This window comes from Columba livia, chromosome 2 (genome assembly GCF_036013475.1).
Source record: "Columba livia isolate bColLiv1 breed racing homer chromosome 2, bColLiv1.pat.W.v2, whole genome shotgun sequence".
Taxonomy (NCBI): Eukaryota; Metazoa; Chordata; class Aves; order Columbiformes; family Columbidae; genus Columba; species Columba livia.
Window position 1 is genome coordinate 76,202,046 of NC_088603.1, and position 23,400 is coordinate 76,225,445.

Genomic DNA, 23,400 nt, shown 5'->3' on the forward strand with positions numbered 1-23,400 from the left:
GGTGCTCTAAGAGGTAAAAATCTTTCCACTAATTCATATTTATTGAGCCTGACATTGATTCAGCTGTATAACACTGGCATCTATACCTTGTTTGGACCTCAATGATTGCCTTGTTTGAGCATGAAGACATGATACTAATTAACAGTATGAACATTTACAAGGCAACTTCAAGCTGCTATCTATGAAATCAAACCGGCAAAAGAAACAGAAATCTTACAGACTCTTTCTCTATCTGAACTGTTAGAGTCTTGTTCTTATCACCCAGCTTCAAAATGTTTCTAGAAATACAGAATATGAATGACTGGTCTTCACGGGACACTTTCAAGCTGAAAGAATAAAGTAAGAAAGAGTAAAGATGTGCTGGCCTCATTTGTCTCAGAACTATTCTAACACAGCATGAATAAGGTTTGTAATGCCAAAAAAACAACTTCAGATGCTTTGCATGCCAGCGTCTAGATTTTGGTCTTCAAATTCAATTGTTGCAGTCTCTACAGGGAGTGTATGTGAGGTATTATCTAATTGTTCTCTATAAATGCGACATGCACTAACAGTACCCCTCATGAAGAAGCTTACATTACCTATTTTCTATCTTTTTCATAATCTACTGCTAGGACATGTTCCCAGCTTTCCCAGCCCCCTTCCATTTCAGAAGGTGAGTACTCTAGACGAAACAGTTCCTCTGCCTGGATTACTTAATGCCTAAGAAGAACTAGCATTTACTAGAATATAAAAGACTTCTTAGCCTTCATTTTGTTGGCAAACTCCTGACTTGGCAATTTGTTACAGGTAACTCTTTCAGAGGAGACTGAAAAGCCCAGTACTCCATCTGTCTTAGTATTCAGTATGTAAAGGTGATGTAACAGCAGTTTTTCTAAGAGCCGAGGTATTCTTGGCCAAAATCACCAACCTTCTACTATCTGCTGTGAGCCATCTGGTTGCTGTCCTTCTTCACAGGGAAGGATCTTTTGCAGCTGTTTTGAGTCTGATTTTCCAAGTAAATGAGTTTATCCAGTGATATAATTGCACCAATATTCCATTAATATAGTGAAAGACACAGATCCTAAGTATTACTGTATTTCTATCTGCTCCCTGGGAATTAGCAGGTACAGAGAGAGACCCAGATTAATGTCCCCACTGAGGAAAGGATGGGCAGTTATACAATTTCTTTGGCCAATTGATCACCTTGCATCTGGTTCCAGGGTAGTAACTGAGGTGTTTTAGCTGGTATCCTAAGGAAGCTGGAAGGAGCTGGAACTATTGTGTACATGAAAGAAGAGTTACGGGGAAAAGACATAATAAACCAGGCGTGGTGATTCTGCTCATCTCCACTTGTTTGTTAGTAGTCTTATTGGAAAATTTTATCACTATATGAATCCCCCCCACTGCTGAAAGTCTTCTTAGTGATGCAGTGATGTATACCAGTGCAAACTGTGGAACAGACCCCTGAGTAAGGTATGGCTTCCATTCACCGTTTTTCACTGGTGGTCATCAGCAGGTCCTTTGGAGCCTCTTTAATATCTAAGCATACCTTCTCTTCAGGCAGGGCAACCTCAGCCACTGTACAAAGAATTAATGACCCTGACCATAGCACATAAACACAGGAAGACTCTACTGACAGCAACTGCATAGAAGACCAAGGCCCATTTCTCCCATGGTGAGCAGTCACTTCGTGTAATCCCACTAACAGTTTGAATATCCTTTCTTAATTCCAAAGAATTCAGACACAGAATTGCAAATACGCGATCAAAAGACAGCATGGAAATGCAGAAAATGCAGAAGGATTTAAAGGAATGCACATTAAAAACATTGCAGACCTTCTCAAATGAGACTGCAGCTTTGCTGTTAGCCCCTCTGTGTGTGCATTGCAGCAAAAAGATTTTTCTTACATACCTGCTAAATCTATTCTTTCTTATTTGTGGATCTGCATTTTTATTAGCAAATTCTAAACAGCACCTTTTTGAGATATCAGGATTGCCCTGCCAAACTAGATCTCTGCTCTAATGTTGAGATTTTTGCCTTTGGAAGTTGTCAATAACTGGTGCTTGCAAGTAGTTAAATTCCCTCCCAGTACGCTTTGGAGGTGATAGTTCACAAATGAAGGAAATTCTGACAAAAGGAACTTGACACCAGAATAGCTGTGATTAATAGCAACAAAGAGGATTATATCAAGAGCCTGGAAAGATAGTACTTCCCAAGTGGAAATGGAGTTGCCTTCTAGTCTGACACAAGTGAAATCCTAACCAGAGAAGGTGTAAGAAAAGGAGAAAAAGTGGTATTTTCTTGAGATATTGAGCTATAGGTTGCTGGAAAAATGTATGAGACTTGAAAGACCTGTGCATGGAAACTTAAATAATTTGCCTGAAAGACTGTTGCTCAAGGAAACTTTGCTTCCAGGCAAAGCTGAAAAATGCAGCCTTGATGTAATTTTGTTTCTTTCTCTTTGTGAGAGAAATTTGATTAGTTAAATATTTTGTATTTGAAGTTTCAGAGAGGGGAAGGAGAAGTGGAAAATAAACAACAATCAGAATAAACACCAGTGCTCAATGCTGAGGTCAATAATGTGATACGTCTTGATACATAATCTTTAGTTAATCATAAAAAATAAGACTGTACTGTTGTGAGATGCTGGAAATGTTGAGAAGAACTCCTTGCTGACCCTTGTGATCAGTTTATGCACTGAAGCATGAGTTCTGATTTCTTCCTTTTGACCGAAGAATCATTTTGTCTCCTTAAAATAAATAGCAGTGTAAGTATCACCTTCAATTTCTCCCAGATTCTCAGTGTTTTACTACATCTTCTCTTTTTTACATTTGGGGAAAGCATAAAGAAATAGGATGGATTCACTTTTACTTCAACAACTTGGCTTGATCTCAGTCAAAAGCCTGATCTAGCACCCACTGATATTTAGATATTAAGCTCTAACTTCTCTCAATCCATTTAACATACATTTTTGAAATGTCTTGCCAAATTAATTCAGTCCATACAGAATTTACCCTCAGGTTCTTCAGAAACCAGCTGAAGCAGTAGCCAAAATGTTAGTGACTATTTTAATGAGCTTATAGAAAGTGAGCTCCTAGAGGACTGACAGAGGAAAACAAGTATATCTGTAAGGAAAAGGGCAGTGGGGAAGAGGAACTAGTGAATTATAGAGCCTTCATTCCAACTTCAATACGTGCAATGTTACTGGAACAACCAACCGATTTTTCAGCATCTAGGGGATAACGAGGTGCTAAGGAATAGCCAACATGGATTTATGAAGAACAAGCTGACAACAAAACAGCCTGATTTTCCTCTCTTTGGTAAGATAACTGGTCTAGCAGATGCAAGATGAGAAAAATGCAATACATGTTGACCTTTGCAAAATGTTTCACACAACTCTAGAACTCGTTGTTGAAAGCAACATAAGGCAGTATCGCCCAGGTAAAATGAGAGTAAGACAGACTGGTTGACTGATGTCAACACTGAGTGGTTGTGCAGGATTTTGCTTCATAACCAGTACTATTCAATGTTTAGGCTAACAGTCTGGATGATGCAGTACAGTTACAAAATGTGAGGATGACATCAGGCTGGGAGATGTTGTAAGCACTTGGGAAGATGGGGTTAGAATTCAAAACAATCTTGCTACATTGGAGAAATGGTAGGAAATCAATACCAGAAAATTCAATAAGGACAAGTGGGAAGCACAAGCCTTGGAACGGCAAAATGAAATGCCCAAGCGGAGAGAGGTGAATAATGGCATAGGAGTCAGCGTTGCAGGAAAGGAGCTGACCACAGACTGGACAGGAGCCAACGCTTTGGTGTGTGGGTTGTTGCAAAGGAGGAAAATGCCACTCTGTGCTGTGTCAACAGGCTGCTGGGCAAGCTGATCATGTCGTGTATGTGAAGCACTTTTGCTGGCATCCTCAGTGCGGAAACTCTGAGCATCACATCTCAAAGGACATCCAGACAGACTCCCAAATCACTGCCAGGAAGACAGCAAGAAATTTGAGCATATGTCTGGAAAAACAGGACTTGTAAAAAGGTTAAAAAGATTGTATTTGTTGAGTCTGGAAAAAAAAATATTTGGGGGAGGGCATAAAAGCAGAGTTTAAAAAAGTGTAATACATACTAACAGGTAAAATAGGAAGAGTGGTGACCTACTTTTCCTAGTTTACAAGGACAGAGGAAGGTGTAATAAACCTCATTTGAAGCAAGACAAATTTAGGTTACAGGCAAATCAAACCTTTAAGGATAAGGTGGGTGAAATATTGGAACAGATGACTGATAGAAACCATGAAATCCATTTTTTTTGGCTGTTAAGCAGAGGTTTGAGTGTAGTCTATTGGAAGTTGTTTAGGTGACCTCTGATTTTATATCAGAAGCAAATGACAGAACGAATGTAGAAAAAGTCCTACATTTCTATAACCCTGAAATGCATATAAAATCACATCTTCTAATGTAAAACTAAAGATTTGAGTGCTCATTATATTTAGTCCTCTTCTATCACTTCTTTGTGTCTTTTCACCTCTTCCCCTCCTCCTCTGTCGCCAGTGCTGTGACTTTTCTCTACTGTGCAAGTACTCAAATAAACCACCCAGTTTTACTAGGTCATAGAGAAAAACCTTATCAGGCATGGATAATATTTTTAAGCTTATGTGAACATACCAAATGATCTATAGAATGATAAGTGATTCTCATGATAATTAGCAAAAAACGTGAAGAAAAAGACATGCTTTTCTTAGTCATCGTAAGAAATTGTTCTTTCCAGGCAAGAGATAATCAGAAGGTGCTTGGCAGTGATTTTTGGGGCTAACTGGGAATAAAGCATTCCCTCCACCTGCACTTTGATTGCTCTCATTGGTCCCCACTTCTATAGCAGCAATAATGTCATGAAAAGGTAAATCAAATCCAGAGCCTTGTATGCTTAAATGGTGTTCTTTTAGATAATCCTCCAAGCAAGAGGTTGTAGCCTCAATCCCAGCATAAGGACTTTTGTGGTGCAAACTACTCGTAATGTCCCTAAGCACATTGCCACCTTCACAAAATTACCATCAAATGATGTTGTATTGGTTCAGAAGGGGCTTCTGGTTTTGCACGTGCTAACTGGTACTTTATTAAGGTCTAAGTTAGCATACGAAAGTGCTAACTAGGCCAAACTTGCTGCAGCTTTGTAAAAGACCATTATTTCCCATTACCTTTCAAATCCCTATATGAGAAAATATGGACTACCTACCCACTTTTCTCATTGATTCCTGCCTCAGAGTATAGGGTCAGAGTCCATATATCCAAGTAAAAAAAAATAACTGACCCCTTCTACTAAGATACATCTTCAATAAAATAAAGTTTGAAGCCTGATGACTTCATCACAACTTGCTGTAAAACATCATGGGACACAGTAAGACACTTCTCTTTGCATTAGTCAGTTAAGATATAAAAGAGATCCTAGCTATTTCTGCCTTTCAAAAATTGATTGACACTTACTGTAAGAGTAGAAGTGTTCTTTTTCATGTCCTATAGACTCAGTTTCCTGTTTATATAAATCCACTTAAAACTGCCATTGATTCTCTCACTTCTAGACTTTGTAGTATTACAGCAGTGCTCTACATTATGGATTTCATCTTGAATTTGGCACATTGCAATACAAAGTGAAGTGTTTTGATATGCAAAAAAACCAAACTTTCCCAAAAAAGCTTCTGGCCTAGTGTTGAGATTTGTATGTATTTTGCACAGGGTAAATCTTACTTGCTTTGCTCATTTGCACCTTCCAGTTGACTTCTGTAAGAATATTCAGGTGAACAGAGCCATGAAAATATGATCTGCAGTTCTTCAGAGGCACATAAAATAATTACAACACCCAACTATATACTTGGTAGGTACAAATGTAGCTTTGGCATTCAGATGGCAGAGTTAAATGCCTATATTATATCTTTTGTACACACTAGCCTATTAATTGTCTCATTAGCAACAATGAATAACTGCAGGCACAAAATATGTCTGAAGAAACTAAAATTTTATTCAGATACTATTTATATTACTGCGACATTCCTTGAGATGGAAGTGCAATATAAATTCATAGTATTACCAGTCAAAAATCTATCACCTCTTCTCCAGCCACTAGAATATCTTTCCTTCAAGAAATATTTTTCCTGCCAATCACATGATAATACACAAAATACAGCTTAAATGAATTTTTCCACTTTTTAATATCAGAATGATGTCCACTAGCATAATATGAGGAGACTGGGTTTCTTAATCAATATTTCACTTATCTAAAATAAAATAGTATAATATAATGGAATATAGTATACTATAAAGTGATATAATATAATGCAATATAATGTGACACATATGGAAAGCATGATGTCCATTTTCCCTTGAAGATATGACATGCTCATGAATGTACATCATTTGATAATACCAGGAAGGGCAAACTCAGCACACATGCAGCTTGCATCCATAAGTCCTTGGGCAGCTCTAAGGTAGAGGGGGTATGAGCCACCTTTAAGTCCACGGTTTGAGATACACTGAAGAAATGATCAGATTTAATTAAAGCCAGTTGCTGATAATTTCTAGTTAAATATTGAAGAGTAATGTACCAGTAATAAACTCAGCAAACAGTTGCATATTCAGGAGGATTTAAATAGGGAAGCAGTATCTTGCAGAACTCATATAGGGAGAGTACTGCAGGCTGCTGGAGTCACACAGAGACGTGGAGGGCTGGGCTGTCCCAGTTCTGCACAGAGGCAGTCTCAAGCACTGATGGCCAAGGATGGACCAAGATATACCTCTTGTCCTGCCGTTGTCCACTATACCTGCTCCGCCCACCCGTATCTCCCACCTGCCCCAGCTGGCAGAGACAGTACCCAGGACCCCAGCTTTGAGAAGTGTCTACAAATGGCTATGGGCAATCTGTGGGTTCTGGGCTTACACCCTTCTTCGTCCATCCTGAAACGGAGAAGAAAAACCCTCTTGTGGCTGCCCTGGGCGGAAGTTTGGCACCCTGGTGAGTTTGTACACTTAAAATTTGGGCAGAGGAGGGCATTCTTTTCCCAGACCTGCTGCAAGGGCTGTGGGTCCCTACCTGCTTTGGCCCAGGTAGGTCTCATAGACCCCTTGTGACAGTGCCACCCCACCACGTGGGGACTGTAGCTGGTTGCAAAGCTGGAGGGATGGCCCTGATAGAGAGCAGAATAACCACTGCTCCTCATGCTGTGTTAGAGGCAGGAGGAGGAAAGCGACTGTCTCCGCGTGTGCAGGAGCTGGACTACTCCACTTGCACAGGGTTTTAACAGGTATTCACCTGTCTCTGCAGCTTTCTTTAAAAAATGTGGCCATTTTTTCTTTGATTATAATCCCCACACACCATGAATTTCAGAGGGTGGACTCTGGACCAGCAGTTCCTAGTCATTTTGCTATGAAGAAAAACTGAATAAACTGGAAAAATGTGAACAGTGGATTGGAAAGTCTTATGTCAAGAACAATAGAACTTTTGATTTCTGGTTTAACGTTCATTCAATATTTCAAAAAAAGCCGTAGTGTCTGTCTAATGTTATCAATTAGCATGAACTTCATTCACTGTAACTCTTCTTCCTCTTCAAAGAAATACATATATTGTTATATATCCCCCATTTTGTTTTCCCACAAGGCACATTTCAAAACAACGTGCTGTTTCTGATGCAATACCATATCAATCTGATTATATTGTACATAATAAGATATGCCCTAAGATACAGCACTGCACAGATATTTATTTAGAAGGACACCTTTGATGCTGTGTGAACTAAAGAAATCTTTAAATTCTACTAAAATAAAAGTGAAATTCTGTGTCACTGTAATCAATCTTGATCCACTGTAATAGTCTGGGCTCTGTACAAGTGCCATTCTAATCTGCTTCCAAATGTAAGCTTCCAACTAGACAGTCAAGATGTGCAGATTAGCTCTTTCAACAGGAATTTTCTGAAAGCACAAATAGAAATGTATGTGCCTAATGTCTATTTTGCAAATCAGCTTTTCAATTAGAAGACTTTTCCAACTTGTTTAAGAATAACAAGTCCATGTCTCTGTCACTCTTGAGTAATGCACAGGTTAAAACTCACAGCTTCCTTGAACAGACTTTGAGAAACAAATAAGGGAATTATTCCTGAGCTTTTCATATAGATAGAAATGACTGCAACTGACAGCTACCTAATATTTCTGAAGAACTGTTTCAGACAGCTTCTCCACATCTTAGAGAACACAGCATATTCAGTTGTTTCTTACTAACACAAAAATACAATGCTTTGTAAATCTTTCCTGTTTTTGAGCAACCCACTGTATTCAGCAAGAAGCAATACAGAAAATAGACTGTATGTCACTGAGAAATAGTAGCATTATGACATACCTTTCACTATGTTTGCACTTCTCTGGTCTCCTGTCATTCACTACAGCAGCTGAGTTCACATACCGCCTTTCTCCTGTGCGCTCCTGGGCACTGTGTGCAACAGGCGCTTCAACAGCTCTGTCCCCTTTTTAACACAACCTGCTCTAAAGAAGAAGTTTATGGCAACTTTCAGGAAGGGAAAAAAATAAAAGACACAATCCCAAACTGATCATAACACTCTTAGGTCTGATGATCAAGCTTCTTTCTCACTGATGCACCAGTATGTGAATGGGTCCAGTAATCCATGAATTGTGGTATACACTAGGAAGGATGCTGGGAGAACATAAGCTACATGGGTGGACAGTGGGAACAATAGCAAACATTTCATGTTGAGGTGGCTGGGAAGGAATAATGCATTGTTGGGGAAACAGTTGCCCCATTCTGGTGTGGAGAGGGTGGAAAGGGTGGGTGTGGGAGGTACTGTCCTGATTAAGTCATCATTTCTAATTAATATCATTGTTTGCATAGACATAGAAGACACCGTATGATGAGAAAACAATGTGCAAATATCCAAGGGGGAACTGTTATATGGACCCACAAAAAAAAACCAGCTTGGATGCAAAAATAATATTTAGTGTAGGCAGGCAGACATACACAAATGAAACTGAAGGACCAAGAAAATGTTAGCAGGCTACATGTTCTTTTGATCTGGTATTGTTTAGACATACCATATAAATGAATGCTTCATCTCAACTGAATCACCCTTTCAAATTATTGTTAATTAAGTAATAATCCCTGAGAAATCTGTCATTATCAACAGTTAGGAACCGGTTTATTATGTTTGCCCCAGGCTATTACTGCTCAAACACAATGGCCACTAATTGCAATAAGAACTAATTTCACTGAAATTACACATGCATTTTCTAACTATCTGGCAGTTTATTTCTTGTTTTTAAACTTCAGTTTTTAACTTGCCTAACTAGAGCATTGGTCAGTCAGAAAAACTATTCTCTAATCATCCTGCACAGAAATCAACATTAACAAAAAGAAAGCTGATTTTTGTTAGCTTTGTAAATTATTAACTTTTTGTTGCAGACAACAACAACAGCAGAGGTTATAATCCCTATAAACAATGCATCAGCTCCAAATCCAGCAAAGCTAGCAAAAGCATTTTCAATCAATGCAATGAGCTTTGGATCAGTCCCGACAGTTTCTTTAAAAACAAGGTGGGGGCAGGGAAGGAAGTCTGTTTTTTCCTAAGTTTACATTATGACTCTTCTTCTGTAACATGCTGTTAACATAATGAGAAATAATTTCTGGGATGTCAATGACCAAACTTGGACCTTTATTCCTGTCAGCTGTTCTCAGTGTAGACAAGTTAGGTGGCCATTAGGATGATTATTAAGTACTGTTGAAGGGATAAATTGAGAAAATTCACCTAGAGGCAGGGAAAAAAATATACCTGGAATTTAAAGTGATTTGCTCCACAAACACTTTTTCGCTCAGCTCAGGAGCAGAGTAGAAGGAAAAAGCCTTAAAGAATAGCTGCCATTGTCATTGCATTTTAAAAGCATCCACATGACAATTTAAAAAGAACTGCCATTTCAGCTATTTCTTAAATAACCTCTTTCTTCCTCCATAATCATGTAATATATTTCTTTCACCTTTTGACTAGCACTTTGGTTTTCTTAATAAACTTACACAGCCATTTTGCAGGAATTATATTTTAAAGTGCTTCTCAGAGGTGTTTCATCCTAACAGTTTCTTTTGGGTCTAACTAACATTGAATCTTGATTTGCAGTAATACAGGGAGAGGAAGAGAGGGACAGAAAGAGGGAAAAAAACCAAAAACCAAACAGCTTAGCTTGTACCCCAGCTCCAAAACACATTTATCTTCAATTTGTATTTCCAAATCAATTTTATAGAAACCTTTATCTGTAATAACAGAATTATTCTGATACTTCTAAAACACATACAGCACCAGTGTAGTTAGTTACTGAACTAGGTAGTCAAAAGATTTCCCCCCCAAAACCTCTTCACCAGCACAGTTTGTTTTCAAGCCTTTGATGCCTGTTTTCACTTGACAGGTTTTTTAATCCTTTTTTTTTTTTTTCTTTTTGGGTCCTCGTCTCTCTTTTTTCTCCATTAAGAGAGGAATGGGCTGGTACCTCATCCAATATGTCTACACATGCTTGAATAGACTTGCAGAAAAGCGTGGTCTCCTTTTGTCTGGGCCCGTATGGCTGTATGTCATTCCGCACCGATAGGCAAGGGCTCCTCTCTCTGTGGGAGATTTCCAATAATTGCCAGAACAAATTAACTGGGGCTTATCTGTTCCTCTCTCTTTTCAGCTTGAAAATGGAGGAACAAGACCAATCTTAACCAGTGACAATGCAGCGTAGAAATAGATTGGATACAGCTTGTGTGAAGTCATGTTGTAGGCAACAGTGGCAGGACACCACTTTGAGGAGAGAGATGGTGTTGTGCTACATGGACTTGGCTGATCCTTCTGATCTGACAAAGAAACAAAAAATGACTTGGGAGGTTAAGAGCAGTCCGTCTAGTCACTATTGAGACAGGTGGAGATGAATAAAGGAGTATTTATGATCATATTGTAGTGGACTGGGCAGCTCAAAAAAGTGAAGTGGACTGTAGTGTGTAAAAAGGACAGACATGGTGTATTTGGAGAAATAGAAATGGAGTGTACAATTAATTTTGAATATTCCCCCAACACATACACAGATCCTTCTCCCTCCTTGTCCCCCCACCCAGTACACCTTGTGCCTTAGTCTATGGGCAAGCATCATGAAGTGCATTCTTCAGCCTTGACAGAGCAATGGGGAGACTTCTGCTCTGTCTCTGCAGTGAGTATTTGGCAGTCTGGAGCTGAAAAGAGTGTTTTAAGAGATAATATAGTTATCACACACGTATTTTCTATAGCAAAGAGCTGTCATCTTCCTTTGCAGATGAGATAAAGTGAGTTCAAAGTGCTTTCTCCAGGCAAAGTCAGACTTGAAACCACACAAAGGAAATTAATTCTTTGACAGTGTCTGACAGACAGAAATGCGAACCATGAGATTTGAAAGGGTCCCTCCATTCTTGGGGCTACTGAATGCGAATGAGAAATATTAGGATCTTCTATTGACCAACATGATTACTACTATCAAATGAGAATATGTCAAACATCTTTCAACATGCTGTTGTCAATCAAGCTCTAAAAAGCCATCATTCACTGTAAACTATCTTCTCAACTACAACTCTGCTTCAGCCGGGCTCTTCCAGCCCCACAGTCAGTGAGAAACTAACAGTGAAAAAAATCCAGCAGTACTTTGTTCTGTTAGCTTTGCTTATCTTTTTCTCTCAAGCTCTCATGTTCCTGCTCCACATCAGAAAATGAAGAAGGAAGTTGTGATATTGTCATTAATGAAGACCAGAGGATGTAACTTCATGTTACTGGCACTGGATGCAAATTCTATTGGTAAGGTCACCCTCACATCCTGTCACGGGAGACCAGAGAGAAGAGATCACCACCTGCCTCTGCACTCCCCTTCATGCAGTTGTAGACAGCAATGAGGTCACTCTCTAGTCTCCTCTAAGCTGAACAAATCTATTATCTTTGGCTGCTCCTCAAAGTCACGCCCTCTCATCTTTTCACCATCTTTGTTGCCCTCCTTTGGACAGATTATAATATTTTTATATCCTTGTACGTGAAGCCCAAAACTGCGCACTGAACTTGAAACTTGACGTGAGGTCACACCAATGTCGAAGTGTAGAATATATGGTGAAGAACTTGGGACAAGTGTTACCTCCCACAAAAAAGCAGTAGGATCTTGCTTTTGTCTTTTATACAGATGAGTTCATTTCAACGTCACACACAAAAAGCAAAAAGATAGTAAAGGAAGTGAAAACACTAGGCAAAACCCAGATGGATTGGGAAAAAAGTAAAATGCAAAGTCACATTTTCAATTTATAATGTCAATCCTGAAAGCAGCCCTTTGACCTTAATAACTTCTGTAACTTGTGAATCTTAAATAAGCAATCGTGTTTCTTAAACAGCCCGTAACTAAACTAATTACCAAAAAGACACTATAATTTTAGATAATTTTTAAATGTCTCTGGAGGAAGCTATGGAAAATTCATAATAGATTCATTTTCCGTTAGGTACTCAAGAAAAAAATTAGCGAAGTGCGAGTTTTACAGCGTGATCTTCAGTTCTAAAAATTGTGAACAGTCAGCAAAATTGGAATGGCAAATCCATTCTGAATTGACTTTTTAATAGTCGTAAGTCTGTAAATTCAGCTTTTTCATAAGCATGTACTTTGGAGGCTCTGCAGTATTTTAGTCCCATGCATTCTCATTTTTAGCTATTCTGTTTGATTGGGGCAGATATAGGCTAGTCACCGTCCAATGGACAAATGCTCGTATCCCAAAGGGGTATCACAGACAGAACTCAGGTTCTCCATTTCTGACTTGAAAACAGCAAAGTCAATAAAACCTACTTTCCTGCAAAGAAAATATGATCAATTTCAGTCATTATTTATAGTCTGGAAACCTTCTTTACTTAGAAGGAGTCAGTAAAGGGGATCCCATGTCTATAAAATGGGTTAAATTGTCATTGGCCTTAATTAGTGCCATGCCAGAGAAATCTGAAAATGGAATAAAATTGTCCTTTCTTTTTATAAATAGAAAAATGCAAAAAGAGAGAAAATAAAAAACTTTTGTAGACAGATAAAGATAGAAGAGTAATTGCACGCCAGGATGAAGTAATGGATGACCTCCGAAGTGATTGCAAACACGAAGAAGAGGCACCCATCTGCCTGCCCACTAGTGACCTCTCTTTAGAGCCTCAGGAAGAAAGGTCTGAATTTGCTCGTTGTGGCACTGAATCTCCCATGCCTGCTACTTCAAACAGGGACAAAACCGACTGCTTCAGAAGATATGGGGTGCTTTGCCAACTGGCCACGTGACTGGGCAGAGAACAAAACTTTTCTAAACCAGTCATGGCAGAATCGATGTCTCTTGGTCCTTTATTGTCTCACTGTGGCTGTTAAAGGTTTAAAAAGCCCCACTGTGTTCACAGTGAGTGTAGCAGTAGCCAAAAGGGCATTGGTGATGGTGGGAAGGTGGCTGCCCTGCTGCTCCCCATCCTTGAAGGTGGATGGTCCTACCAGAGACCTCTCTGACCAGGGGCTTTGCTCCATACTGGCAGTCCTGCGATGAGGTGTGAGGTGTCCCTGAAATGAAGCAGCATCACCAGCCATGTCAGAGGAGAAGAGGGGGAGAGAAGCCAGGGTCTGGCTCACCCCTTTCCCCATTCCCCTCATTACTGATGCCCCAAATAATTTCTTGCATGGTCTCTCTATTAAAAAACTGGAGGCAATGGTGAACCCACAAGTAAAGGGGCCTCCATTTGCATTGGAGCAGGGGATCCTGACTGGATGGAGACCCCCAGCTTTCAGTGCAAGAGCAGGTGGTGCCTAAGGGTGGGAGCTCTCCTGTTCCCATGACCATGCTGTTTGTCTCAGTCAGCTGCACCACGCAACTACTTAATTTATCGGCACTTCAGGCTGGCCTCGGTTGCAAATGAATCCAAAATCTCCTTCCTCTCTGCAGCTCTACATTAATTATTTTTCAATACTAGGCCAAAGAGGCTTGGATTTCCCTTGATAAGACAACCTAATCCCCTTTTCTGTCTGTTGAGGACTGCCTGTTTTACTGTTTGATGTACTGAGGCATAAATGACAACCAGTTGACCTTGACAGCCTTTGTGGTTGCCCAGCCTCGTGTGTGCCCTGCTCTCCAAAGCACCACTACTCAAGTTCTCTCTTCATACACTCATACATTTTTTTTTTCCTGATTCGGCAAACCTACAGTGCGCAAATAGAAATAGATCACTTCTTAGATGCATCCTTCTGTAGCTTTTAAGCACTCATGTCGCTCTGCATTATGATTCCTGGGGCTTTTAAAAGCTAAGGAAGGGCTGGAAAATGTCATGAGTGGGAAATCCCTGAGGAGCACCCACTTGCCAAAAATACTTTTTGCTAATTCTATAGATGGCATGTTCTTTCTTCTGAACAGGACACTAAAATAAACTCTTGCTTACATGAGGCTATTAAAAGATGCAGTAGTCCTTTCAGCAAGAGCAGTGGTGAAGCCTTCTGTGTCCTTTCCAAATTCCAATTCAGTTAATTATGTGTGTAAGGCACTGTGCAAAGCTCCTTCACTAGGTGCCTGATTCCTGCCAATACTTTCTGCCCAGCAAAATTCCCTCTGTTGTTTCATCTCTGTGTCGCCTTCAGTTTCTACCCTGAACTACTTGAGAGTGTACATCCTCTTTCACTGCTGCTTTGTTTTATTCCAGATGTGATCTGAGGAAAAATGAAATGATTCCTGCTCATATAAAATCCATAAAGATGAGAGATGTTATAACTGCATGTTAATTATTCATCACTAGTAGTATTACACATACTAATGTTTTCCTCAAATTATAAGGTACCCCACTGAGCCGTAAACATGTTAAAGAGCTGTAGTTTTTAATACAAGTTTGGCACAGAACTCAAAGGAATTTCACCGAAGAGGTAGGATCAAGACTGTATTTTGTGAATATAAAATCCCTTCTTCACTTAGAGATGAGTTTAGAGAAGGACGCAACAAAAGAGTTCAAAAATATGCATTGCTGATAGCTTATAGTGCACCATGAAGTGTGCATTGGATAGAGCACAATTCAAAGCCAGCCACTAAAGCACATCACCACATGCACAGCCAGGATACTGAGATCTCTACTGAGCACAGAACTGCTTAACACCAGCTTCACAATTACCCTGTAGGCTGTCCAGTCTGATTAATTACTGACATCAACAAAAATAGTGACTGGAAATTCCTGCAGCTAAATATATTTCTGCCCTATAAAGCTGCTTTGGGTCTAAATACAAAGATCTCTGCACAACTGTGTGAAACAATCAAATACCAGCAGTAATACTTAATGGTGCTGTTCGATGTAAACTGTGCACTTAGGAGTGATCATGCTATAATTATAGAAAAATGCATTAACAAATACAGCTTTAAAGAAGAAAGTACTCAAAATCAGACAGTAAGTCGGAAATGATATTGTGAATCTCAGGTAAATTCAATACAAACTGCAATCATTTTAAATAGGAATAGCAATAAAAACAGCATTGGTGTTAGGTTGATATGTGTTGGTGAGTGTTCTGCTGTTGTTTCACTTTTTCTAAATTCTACCAACAGATGCTAATACAAGCAAATAAGATTAAGTTGTAAAATGGCATCTTCTGCAGTGGTAATCACAACAGACTAAATGACTGCCTGTTCCCAGTTTCAAATGGGAGACAGCTAGAAGCTTTCCAACCAACAAAGGGATATTAGAGCCAGAATTTTCTTTCTTTGCAAGCCTGACAAAGCCCAAGTTTGAAGTGAAGCCATGGACTACACACAGTGAGCAGTGAGGTGAGAAAGGGTGTTGGATGTGACCATATTGCTAGATGGAAATGTATGTGATCTATGCACGGCTATGCTTGTGTACACAGAGGTGCACGGGTATATATTTTCAGCTGCCCTAACATCTCTGTATCAAAGAGGAAACGTCAGTTTCCCAAACGTGTGGCAGAAAAGGCTGAGCAGGAAGCTGCTGCTGGCCAGTGGGGAAGCCTTACCTATAGTGCCCTGTATAAATCCAACGTATACATTGCTGGCCTTTTTCATTAATGATGACTGGAAAACACAATGATCACTGCAAGTGGGAGATGAGTGTGGTAAATTCAAAACCATTTTATGTTTTGGATGTGGCACTGCATTAACATGAAAAAAATCCGAGTAGCTCATGCTCAATTGTTTAGATTGTCTCAGCTGTCCAGACTGAAGCACTATGCAAGGCCACAGAGCTGTTATCTCATGACTTTTAGGTCAACAGATGATAGGATTTTTGTTACACAGGGAAACTGTAGATATGTACATCTTCTGGGGTTTGATCACTACACAGCCTGCCTGCATTCTCCAGTAGTACATGAAATATGCAGCCCGTGTCAGCTTCTCAAAAGGCGGTCCCTGGCAGTTCTCATGAACTCCAGGCTCATCAGGAGATAAGATGCTATACATCATAAAATCAGCATCAATCAGCTATCTATTACTGAAGGAGGACAAAGTCCCATTCAACAGGCGTTCCCAGTAAGGAATGATCACTAATAATGAACACTGCACTGATTTCTACATTACCTATTGGAACATGGGCTGCAGTACCAAAAAAACCCATCTCCAATGCTACCGAAACCTGAGCACAATCACTAGAATAACATACCAAAAGCTGTTTGTAATTAGATATTTGGATTATATAATTGTGCACTTATTTAAGGGCCCTCAGCACTGGCAGCTCCCAAATGAAGCATCCAGAGACACATTCACTGACCACATTTCAGGCTGTGACATGCTTAGGACAGTACAGTAACAGACAACCTGGTTTTGAAAAAGTTAGCATGCATCTTAGGGCACTTTGCTCTCTAGTTAATGTAACTGCAAAACATAATTTTCGCATAGTATAACATATATTTGCAGGAGTAATTTTAAACTCCAGGCTTCCCATTATAAATGAAATCATCAAGTATATATATATATATATTTTTTTTTCCTTTACTGTTGATTAGTAGGGAGGTGGGCAGGATAAAGTGAGAGCAAGATTAAGGAAAGGTTAAAGAACAGCAGGTTTCTCAGGCTGTCTTACAAACACTAGACACAGCCTACTCTGGTCTGTGCAAACACAAAGTCGCTGTTCTGAAGATCTAGCCATACACAAAATTTCTCTCTTTAACTAAGTAAAGAAGCAGCTCTATGCTAACCTTCCACCTCCTGGGGCCACAACTGCCCTGCCTGCCATCTCACCGTGGTGAATTCTTGCATCTCCTCTAATTCTCACTCCAAGCAAGATGAGGCTCTTATGAAGGTTTTCTTGCACCTTCCTCTGGACTCCCAGACCTTCAGCACATCTTCAGTGCAGACATAAACGGTTCTTTCATTTGTGAGTTTCAGAGTTCACTTGACTTATGGTGCAATGGGGGAACTGATGTCTGACTATAAGGATGGCATGCAATGTTTGCTGGCACCCACTGTGCCCATATACAACCTCCCTATGCTCTGTAGGTGTTCAAAGGGCTCAGGAATGCCCAGGGCTTACTCAATAAGCAGAACAGCCTCTGATAGACAGCATTGGTGTAGCCTGCCTTTTTTTGCAGTCTCAAAATACAACTGCATATCACGTTGCTGGGAGTAATACCACATATCATCAAACCCGAGAATAAAGGATTTCTAGCTGAATTTCCCAAAGAAATTGGTGTACAGTAGTTTCTTTCTGCCTGTCAGTCCTCATCTAATAGAATTTAAATCCATTTAGCCGATTTCAACCCTATTTGACAGAGAAGATGTTATAGTATATAAGGAAGAGGATTATGTGCGACATACCCAAAGGACAATTTTTTCACAGAAACTGTATATATGCATGCATTTAGGTTGAGAGCCAGCTCTTCAAGTATATCTCTTTCTTTAATGTGCCACATACATGCTGCTTGCATGGTTGTGTAATGGATGTCATCTTTTTAATGCGTATTTACAGACAGTTTAAAATATACACTGGGATCTTAATTTGGAATGAGAATGATAGTACGCAATTAAAATCTGAAATGAAATATAACAAGAACATCGTAGGTTGTAGTTGCAATTATTACCAGTAAAAAGATGACACGCCTAAGATGGTCTGTCTACCATTTTGTGCGTGAAAGTTCTTCGGGGAAAGAACTTCTATTTATTATGAGGTTGTACACTGACAGTGGTCACCTTGATCCTCTCTACTAATAGAATACAGAGGAGTTGAGTCAGGATAAAACCAGGCAGTATCACAGATGACCATGAGTGACACTAGAGTACTTCCTCTGGTTTTAGAAGATGGCTCCAACACGGCATCTTCAGCAAACCCTGTGTGGTAAAAGATAGTGACCTTTTAATGGTGACAGTTATATGAAGTGGTTTGAATAATTATCCATGAAAAGATCCTTTTATATATCTTTACAGACATCCTGCAATGAGATGCTCTTTTGTGGCATTTTCATTTCCATTCTAAACCATATTAATGATTCACCAAGTTGGAGAATCAGATGGGTGAAAAAAAAAACCAAACGCAGACCAATTTGCTGCTTCCAGTGCTATTGCCTAGAGGCTCTGCCTCAGAATCAGCCAAACACCCTCTGTAGCCATGGCTGGTGAGGGCTCCTGTGGTAGAGCAGGGAATTCGGGGTGCTCCACCTCTCACTCCACTGCAACTGTTTCCAGGCAGATGGTAGGGAAAGATCATCTGAAACAGCTGCAAAGAGCAGTAAACAAGCTGCAAAGAAACCTAGGTAGGGAAATCTCCATTTGGCATTGCTGACTTTATCACCTACATCTCTAAGTTTGCAAATAATTGCTTTTATTTAATTCAGCATATAGCATACTGCAACAGAAAAACAAAATGAAGTTGGATGGAATAGATGAAAATGGAAGAAAAGGAGACTGTATAACAAGAAAAAGGAGAGACTTTAAAGCTATAAAGCAGTTTGAAACATTAGGCTTTTTTTTTGTTACAGCTATTTTCTTTTTTCTCACAGATGTTCAAGGAAATATCTATCTACAGAATAAGAAATATCCTGTCCATATAGGAGAGGAATATGAGCTTAATTATATCTGTGTGCATTTGCAGGAAATCACTGAGGTGATGGACCCACTTGTATTAATTTAATCAAACTCTTCTGCATTATCATCATCCTGCAGGAAAGTTAAGCCTACATAGATCTAAACCTCCTTCATTCAAAAGACAGATTCCTTCTTTTCTGTTTTGCATTTTCAGCATGATAGACAGAATAAAAAATATGTTTAGAGAGTGAAAGCGGGTTCCACAATGCCCACACAGACGTGTACAGGATATGAAATGAAATTTGGAAGCATTTTATACCAGCTTCCTTTAGCCTGTTGGTGAAGCTTAAAAGAGCGGTGATGACAACTGATAACAAGTATCAATATTCATCTTTTCAGTGAAAAGTAACCTCAGATCATTCTGAAGCTGAAACTCTGTTTTGTGAGATTCAGAGGTGGCATCCTCAGAAGAATGAAGAAGTTTCGACCAACTCAGATTTTTCTCTGCAGTTTGTTCATGGCTACGTATTATTAGACAAATTCTCCAAGATCTGTTGCAAGAGGAGACAGCTCCACTGTCTTGAGGGTCTTTACATAAAGTGTTGTAGGGCACCTGAGAAAATAATTCTAAGTAGCAATCAGATGATCATAGTTTCCCTGAGAACTGAAATACTCTTTTAAAAAACACCCTGAGTGAGAACAGTACTCCAATATCAACTTTCCTAACATTTCAATTGGCTCATTCTTGTGAGAAACAAACAGGTGGAATAGAAGGAGGGAAGGTATATTTTTTGTCAAGGTCTAAGCAGCTTTTGCAGAGAATGTGAGAAGCACAGAGTCTAGGACTTGTAAGGAAGTGAACACCATTAAGTTATTTCCTGAAGTTTTTTTGCCTTTAGTCAATATTTTAACAAATTCACTTGATCTGATATCTTCTGTCTTTAATTAAGATGTTGGCAGGTAAGGTTTGCTTGAATTTATGCCAGAGGATTTATTCTAATCTCCTCTTCTTATGATATCCTCATCTGGAGGAGCAGAAAAAATGATTCACCATTTCTTGTGAAGGGAACTTGCATACTCCCATAATTGTGTTGGAAATCCCTGTGAATCTGGGCAGAAGAGAAATATCACTCAGACATGTCACCTCTGAAATAATCAGTACTCTCTGCGTGCTGTGCACTCTGATGCCCTGGCTTACACCAAGAGGGAGCGAAGTCAAGGGGTGATCCCGTGCAAATCTGTGTTGCGATAGCTGGAGCCAAGGGAGATCACTTTGGAAGATCTGAGGCAAGAGAGCAGAATTGGCCTATAAGTCATGGGCCATATTCGTCAGAAAGTCAGAAGTGGAAAAAAAGCACCAGTCTAGACCGTTCCTAACACAGCTACTCAAGCAGGACCAAATTTGCCATTGATGCATATTAAGAAAGTTCTTCATGAATAGTTCACAGAATAAGGTAGCCCTCAGCATGAATACATGTATTGCAAACTGGCCACAAGCAGGAAGAAGTGCTGCTTGAACAACATCCAGTGAATACGCTATTCAGTTGATCTGTATGGTGGTTGTTTGGAAAAAAAAAAAAAAAAAAAAATCAATGAAAACTCCCTCTCTCTCACTACGATTCAGATAGCTAGAAACGGTACAATGTGTCCCTGCCTTTGTAAGCAACCAGCAGCCCAGCCCATGCTGACAATACATCTGGGGCACACCACATCCAATAATTAAGGCTTCCCCGTTTCTGTGTACTTCTTTTCAATGCTCCCTGTACCTGCTATTGATACAAAAGACTCAAAGGAGATGCCTCTCTCCCTCACCCACCTCTCCAACCCTGCTGCTGTGCTCCCCACTGCCCCTTTGACCAGATCACAAAGCTGTTCAGGATTTTTCCTTCTATTTTGACTGCTGCAGCCTTTTTCTGCCCTCCTTGCCTTTGCTCCAGCTCTATAGACCATTTGTTAGCAGCCTAGTTTATCTTTGCCACTTAAATCAAAGGTGCTTTTGATGCATTCAGCTGGGGATGGGTAGAAAGAGCCAGCCACAGCCTAACAGCACCGACACTGTGCACCAACCAAGTCAATCCACGGCCTCGACACCCTCATACAGTTTCAGGACTGAAATACCTTCCTCTATCAGAAGCTGTGAACATTTTGCTTTAATTAAATCCAACAAAGAGGCGTTTGGGCTCAATGGGCTTGTATTTCAGATGCTAAGGTAAGAAGATAAGGCATTGCTCCATTTTGTGAGTTAAAATGAGGATTAAGCATGAACTGTGTAATTAAGGACTGAAAGGGGAAAAAATGTAATTGAATTAAACCTGACAGCACAATGCAAAGAATCAATAGCTTTATTTGCTGTTTAATGATCATGATACTGTTTTCATTTCATTATATGTGAGTCACAATCAGCTTTGTGTTGGCTTAATTGTATTCCTTAGCAAGTAAACTGAGGCATGCAATTTACAGCAGCAACACCTGTTCAAGGAAGCTTATTTAAGATTATCATAAATTTGTCCTGAGCAATTAAATGTATGTGCTTCCAATCCAGCACATTAGATTATTAAGGCATGACTTTTTCTGTTTTTTTTTTTTTTTTTTTTTTTTGTTTGTTTGTTTGTTTGTTTTTTTTTGTTTGTTTGTTTGTTTTTTTAACAATAACATAATAAAAGTTTATTTTGACTGACAGGACAGAAAACCCAAACAGCCTGTATCAATGCATCTTGTGATCTGAGCCCCACAATGACCTGTTCCATTTTGCACAGGTATGGGATTACACAGTAAACCTGAGATCCCTCTGTCTCTGTGAAGTGACTCCAGGTTTTGCAATGCTTGAAGACACAGAATTTACTCCTTTCCTTTTCATGACCTTTCTACCAAAAATATCACATAAAAGATGACGAAAGGGGAGCAGAAGTAGGTGAGAAAAGAACTCAAAGGAGCTAGCTGAGGAAGGAATGACTGTCACAAGACCGAAGACAGTGTAGATGTTTTCTTTAAGCAAAATAGTGATGTGGAACACTCTACTCTTTTTTTATTTTTTTTTTTCTGAAGTCTTACAGAGTGCTTCAGCCTTAAAGAATTTTAGCTATGGTGTATCTGGGAAGGGCTAAAGCTGCAAATGTGATTCAGTAGACTGCAAATGCAAGGAGGCACTGGCAAAATGAGAAACAAGTCTGGGGTAGCCACCCATGACCAGTTCCTTTGTCTTTATTTCTCCTCTTCTCCCAGTCTGTTTTGTTCACAGTTCCTCTTTCTCTTCACTGTCTGCCTCTGTTGGTCTGCATCTTTTCAGCAGCCTTTCTTTTTCCCCAGCATCCTGGTGAGGTCCTGGAGGGTTGTTCTTGTCACAGCCCAGTTGTACAAGTTCAGTGGTGTAGAACTCCACCAGGTACCTGTGGTGGTCTGTGACCCCTCCAGGATGCAGCTGAACACCCTGAGGGGGGTGAAGGCACTTGGCACAGCCACATCCATCCCTGGCTGAGATGAGCCCTGAAGTGCAGGTGGAACAGGCAGGTGCCGGGGACTGCTCTGGCGTGCATCCTGCCGCGAGGACAGGGGATGCCAAGTGTTATTTCTGCTCTTCAGCTTTGGCTTGAAGTGGCAGCTCTCTCTGACTGAAATAGATTTAGTTGCCTTTTGCCCAAACACTTTCTTTCCCCTCCCTCTTCTGCACCCTGCAGTGCCTGTGTCACCCCTGGACACTCAGTAGTTCATGTTTTGTGGAAGCGGGGGACTCATAATTATTATTGCCATTCCCAAGATGCCTTTGCTTTACAGATCTGCCCTTAATTCTGGTCTCAATTACCAGGGATTGCACATTTTATTACTCTGAATTGCCAAAGTGAGGAGCTTTGAAGAGCTCAATGGCCACATCACAGCTGAGGCCTAATATTGTTTTCCGCTAATCAAAGGGATGTTAGCTGTGGACAGGTGTTGCAGTGGGCCTGACAATAGGGTGCTTGCAAGGAAAAGGCAGATTTTCACAGCTTTGAGTAGAACCTGCAGATTTCCTTGGGGACCCAATGAATTAAACATTAAGCTGATGTATGCTACGGTAGATGTAATTTCATGATTAAATTCAGGAAAAAAAGTAAAAAGGCACCTACATGTGAAGACCTCCAAGACCTCTATGTCTCGCAGTGTAATTGAAAGTGTTAAAATGCAGTGTTATCCGAGGAAGTTCTGCTACAGCAAAAATCACATTGTGGGGGCCTTCATTTACTACTTCATGTTGATTTGCTGCATAAAATACATTCAGCTTGAGCGCAAAGTGCGTATTTGTTTCCTGATTGCAGATCTTGCAAACCATATGTAGATCCGGACTGACAATGTCTTTTACAGGGCTACCAAGCATGAATGGCTAATTGGCCAAACTGTGCTGCTGTTGAAACTTGTGCAGT

The 23,400-nt window shown here is 40.0% G+C and overlaps 1 protein-coding gene across 4 annotated transcripts in view; it reads right to left on the reverse strand.

Moving 5' to 3' along the window:
- Positions 1-23,400, reverse strand: part of CDH20 (cadherin 20) — a 119,600-nt gene that overhangs the window by 46,692 nt on the left and 49,508 nt on the right. For 2 of the 4 annotated variants that reach the window (XM_005500907.4, XM_021285473.2), the window contains exon 1: positions 8,360-8,632. The exons of the other annotated variants lie outside the window; for them this stretch is intronic. The gene's annotated coding sequence lies outside the window, so the exon portion shown is untranslated. Of the gene's footprint in view, positions 1-8,359; positions 8,633-23,400 lie in introns of those variants that run through there. 4 annotated transcript variants of the gene reach the window in all.